Here is a 5,482-nt window from a genome sequence, read left to right as displayed (position 1 = left end):
AGCCTGGAGAGATTCTGTCAGGGAGCTCACACAGCCCCACTGCCCCCAAAACAGCATGGAGCAAAACAGTCCCTTTCCGAGGGTGAGCTTGGCTAGCTGTGCCACACCCCCCCAGGAGCTGCATCCTCTGCCCGACCCCAAGCCAGCCCTGCTTCATCCCTGCTTTCAGCTGCCAGCATTCACCCCGGGGAGGGGTGGGGGAATGGGATGTCTCCCCTCCAGGCACATGTCTCCACCAGCAGGGAGAAGCCAGTGTGTTCCTCTGTGTTTGTTGGCCTTTTAGTTTATTTTTAATTTTAATTCCTCCAGGAAGGAGGCTCCTAATTGACAGTCGAGGGAAGCTCAGAGGGAGGAAGGAGAGGATCAGGAAGGCCTCAGCTTCCCCACTGGCATAGGCTGATTAAGAGCTATGATGACTACCCATCCATTTTGCTTCACTGGATGCGCTGCCAGCAGCACTGCCTTCACCATTGGGCTTTACTCTGGCTTAAGGCTGGAGAAGCTGTTTTGGTTACTAATGGGGAGAAACGAATGGAGAAAGTCCAGCGGTGTCTGTGGCGCCGCCTCCCTACCAAAAAGTCCGCTGGAAAACCTCAGCCAGCCTCGTCTGGACAGGAGCCTCCTGCGATAGGAAGGCAGGCGGCGGTGAGCCGGAGCCACCTGTAGCACAGTGCGTGCCGGCACACGCCATGCAAGCTGCTGGGGTTCACTTACCACCCAGGGCAAAGGGCTACCGCAGAGCTGCCTAGTCCTGGCAGGCCTGCAAGGAGAAAGGAGAAAGGGTGCTCCGCTGAAAGCGTGTCTAGGGCTGTGTCCTTGGCACTGCCGCGGGCCCTGGAAGGGGATGCCAGGAGCAGTTCTGCACCTCTCTCTTTCCCTGAAAATGGCAAAGCCAAGGATGGGAAGTGAGCCCCTCAGTTTCCAACACTGCAAAGCTTGTTTTGGAAATGTCACAGAGCTGGCACCTTTTTAGCAGAGAAAACGCTGCCTCAGTGAAAGGGGAGGCCAGTGCACACTGTGGGTTGCAGCTGTGGCAAGGGAGCTTGTCTGTATCTGTGCTGGTTAGCCTGGTTTGGTGCACTAACGCGAACTTCCCTGGGAATCAGTGCACTGAGACACGTGTTGGGAGCCCAAAGGGTGAGGAGAGAACAGGGGTGATCCTGAGAGTGCTTTGACTTGGAAACTGATGGAGCAGTACCACCATTCCATAATAAACCACTATCCAAATCTGGATTTAGGCCAAGTTGAAACAGAAAGCCCTGGCTGCTCGTCAGTGGTCAGGGGCCCTTTGCTGCTCTGTTCCCCAAGGCCACAGTTACCATTACAGCAGGAGCCATGCAGAGCAGCTTCCTCCTCCTCCTCCTCCTCCCATCTGCTCTCTTTGGGGGAGCTCACTTGGAGCACAGACTTGCACATCCTTGTGTGGAAAAACAAGGAGCTTCAACACAGGGAGAAAGCCTGGTGCCTCCCACCTGCCCTGAAGGTACTATGCAAGTTGTACCCTGGGAGCATCAGGCAGAGGGATGCCACTGTCCTCAGGAATTGGGACCAAGTGGGAAGATACTGGGAAGTAAAGGCTCTTCTGCTATGGGAATCTGGTAGTCAGGCTGAGTTAATCTCAAGGCATCTAGCATCTTCTTCAAGGTTGTATGGACTAGTCTGCTGATCAGCTCTAAATATATGTATCTATCTATATATACATTTTTAATGAAGATGATGGAGATTTTTGTGAGCCCCTGAGACTGTCAGGTCAGGTTAGGCTGAAGGTCAGCCTTTATATTCATAGCATACAAACTTCTAAACTTTGATTTTGCAAATGTCTAAATCCCATTGCGTATGTGCTTCTGGATAGAGCTACTGTGATAAATGTTCCCAATGTCAGTTACAGTTGTGGCCTGCTTAACCTCCTATGATGCCCCTAGCTAAGCATCTTTGCAAAGAGCAAGACAATGCTGGGACAAAGCCAGCCTCAGTGGGAGTTTTCAAACACATGGGAGACATCAGTAATGCACAGGACTTGGCATGTTTAGCCTGTTAGTGGACTAAGGAAAGCAATCCTATTTTAATAGATAAAAAGGAAATGTATTGGACTTGGTCCCTGCTGAGGCAGGGTCAGGGCATGAACTCATGTGAAAACTGGCTCTGCCAGGCTTTATTTCCTCTGATCCAATCAGGTGATGGAGACTGCGGGGGGGGGGACACATCAGGCAAATTTGTCTCTTGTGTGTGCTGTGAGTCTGCAGCCCGTGGGCCCTTATTCCTGCCGCGGTCAAGGGTTACTCTCTGCCTGTGGGGCACAGCCCGCCCCAGGGAGCAGCACCTGCAAATGGACTCTTGCCTGCTCTTCCAGGGAAGAGCATCCTTCCCCTTGTCATGGCCACAGCTGTAGAATCTATCTTGTGCTTCTGCATGTTGCTACTCGAGCCTCTCAGAGCCAGGTGTTTCTGTGCAGATTATGAGTCGCTTTTTATTTGCTTTTAAATGGTCTTTGCTCTACATAACTGCAGAGAAAAGCTTGAAAGCCTCTCCCACAGCATTTCAAAAACACAAGGTAAATAAGGTGGCGGCAGCAGTGATTTTAAACCCTGTTTTTGCTCAAGTGTCTGTCGCATGGTTCCCTATAAGTTCAGGACTTCCCCAATGCAGCAGAGAGGGCTTCCTGGCCCAGCCAGGCATTGTGCCTGCCTCCCCACTGGCACAACCTCCCCTCGCTGCTCCCAGCCGCAACACGCTGCCCTCCGGCCCTGCGTCTTGCTGCCGGCAGCCCATGACGCTCAGCCACTGAGCGACCGCAGCACCCCAACGTGTTGGGATCTGCCTTCTGCTGCCTCCCTGTTGAAAGGGCTTCCTGTGCTGTTATGCCGTGTTTAATCAGCTCTCACTTTGGGTTGTGAATCTCTCCCTGGCTCTGGTCAGCGATAGGAGTGCCAGTGTTCAGCATTTTGCCGCAGCCCCCCAGGTTAAAGTGCATCCCAAAAGCAGGGAGAGGGGAGTGAGTGGAGCGGTGCCACGTGTGACCCATCCCTCTGCAACACCGAACCGGTGTTGCAAAAGCAGTCGAAGGCTTCATGCAGAGACCTGGGCACATGTGCGGGTGGTTTTGGCCAAAGAACAGGACAGGCTAAGCATGGCTGATGTCTTAGCTCAAACCCCTGGACCCAGGACTCGTGTGTAAGGCAGCCCACTCTTTCTTCCTTGCTTGTGTGGGTCACCTTCAAAGAAACAGATCAAAGTGAACGCTGCTTGGAGAAAGTCCTCCCTGTCTGAGATGGGCAGGGAAGGGAGAAGGCTGGATGCCCCCTCCCCAAGGCAAAGGACAACAGGATCTGATCAGCAGCTGGGCCCAGGGGCAGCTGGGGAGGAAACGCAGGTTTGCACCCCAGCAGCAGAGCACCACAGCACCCAAAGCCTTTGCCTGGGTTTTTGGGGACACCTGTAAGCCAGTCTGCACCTTATGCCACCCAGCTAGGGTTAAAAGAGTGTGGAGGAGTGCAGATAGCCCCCCTGGGCCCCCACCCTGGGTCTCTCTGCTAGAGCAGACCTTGTAGAGCAGCTCCCACACGCCTTGTTTTTCTTGCAACCCTGTTGTGCAGAGCCAAGGTGGTGCAAGAGAGGAGGCAGGAATGAAGGGCTGAGGTTTGCCTCCAGGCCTCTTTGCAATCACCCAGCAATTCTCTACCCTCGCCACCACCGCTGAGCGTGTTTGAATCACAGGCTTGTTGAGGCCTGTTGAAACATGGTGCTGCAGCACCTTGTGCTAAGTAGCAGGTAAATAAAGCTACCGGGTGCTGGGAACAAACTGTTGCGAAGACAGGTAATGCATCAGGGGCTGTGCTATCCCCTGGAGGCAGAGGCTGGGATGGAAAAGGGAGGAATGAGGATGGTGTGAGGCACCTTCCCCACTGCTGGGGTGCCTGCACAGGGAACTGGCACCAGTGGGTGCTGGCAGAAACCCAGACTACACTACTTCAGATATACAGGCAGAGGCCAGGTTGAAAAATCACATGTAGAGATGAAAAGGTGAAGCATATGGTCACTAACACCATTTCACTGTATCTTTTTTTCCTAGGTTTGTTACTCCTTGGGCTGAAATAGCTGCCTGGGGCCACGGTCAGAAGCCCTAAAGAAGCAGACAAGACCAGTATTAGTCAGAAACCCTGCAAGCAACGTCTACCTGATTTTGGAGGCAAGCAAGAAGAGCGTATGGTCCCTTTCTGCTGCTAGGGAGCAGTTCAGCAGCGTGAGGGACTTGGAACAAGACTCAACTCTGTGGAGCCCGCTGTGCCTTCATCCCACCTCTCAAACCCACTTGGCGGGCATGCAGGGTTTTGTGCATGTTTTAGGGGTTGGTGTGAGGGCTGGCGCTGGCGGGTGAGTGGGCAGAGTCTGCAGCTTAGGAGCTGGTTCACACCGTTGCCTTGGCTTGCTTCAGGGCGTGAGCTGAAGTCAAGGGAGGGAGGCTGGCAGAAAGTGATATGGGGAACAGGTTTCCTTTCAGATATGTGGCAGCTGAGTTCACCCTGCCAACTCAACTAGGGAAAAGAAGTCACATGATATAGAATATGCATTTATGGTAGGTCTGAATATTTTTTTTCTTTTGGTAGAGGCTTTTTTTTTTGTAGGTAAGTAGTGACAAAGCCTGATACTGTCACTAGGCTGTTCTGTGTATTTTTGGCTTTTTTTTTTTTAAAGAACATGGAAAAGACTGGAAAAAGGCAAAGAAATGTCTGTAAGCTTTAGGTCAGCAGCCCACTTAGGACTGCAACTAAGTCAGAGGAGTGCATGTACAATCAGGAAAGTCACCCGCAGGAGACCTTTACAAAACAATAATTTGTAATTGCTGCATTAGTGCTAATTTAGCACCCCCATTCACCCCTCTTGCCCCCAAGGAAGGCTGGTTCACAGAGACAAATACCCACTCCCATACTGTCAGCATGTCATTGCAATCCCTTCGTTGTTTTCTTTTCCAGTGCCAGCTGTGTTGCCTTCTGTGTAACACACAGCTGGTGCCTGTTATTGTGAAAGATGGCACAGAAAATAAAGACTCATGAGTGCGGCCTCATGTTTAATTAGAAGCTAATGTGCTATTATTATTAGGCATTGAAGGAATGTACTAGTGAAGCAGTGCTTGAGCTGTTTTAAAAGCATTTTATAAGTGTACTTTCGCCTTGCCTAGCTGGCATGCACCACCTTTATTAGTAGACACAAGACTGCTGTTACCTGGGCTTACAGCTCTTTTGCAGTTCAGGCAAATACCGCTGGAATGGAAGTATCTCAAACCTCACTGTTTGGAGGACTTTGAAATAGAAGGGAATGGCGTGTGCTAGGCTAGGCCAAGTGTTTAATCACAGTGACACAGGCCTTGAGACTAAGTGGTCTGTGGTTGAATTTCCTATAAAGAGAGACTGATTAAATACAGCTTAATGAAACATGACAACCTTATTGGTCTCAAAAGAAGTTGAAGGAAGCCGTAAGAAAAATC

Source organism: Phalacrocorax aristotelis, chromosome 1 (genome assembly GCF_949628215.1).
Source record: "Phalacrocorax aristotelis chromosome 1, bGulAri2.1, whole genome shotgun sequence".
NCBI lineage: Eukaryota > Metazoa > Chordata > Aves > Suliformes > Phalacrocoracidae > Phalacrocorax > Phalacrocorax aristotelis.
The sequence above is the reverse complement of the archived record's forward strand: the minus strand, read 5'-3'. Positions refer to the sequence as shown.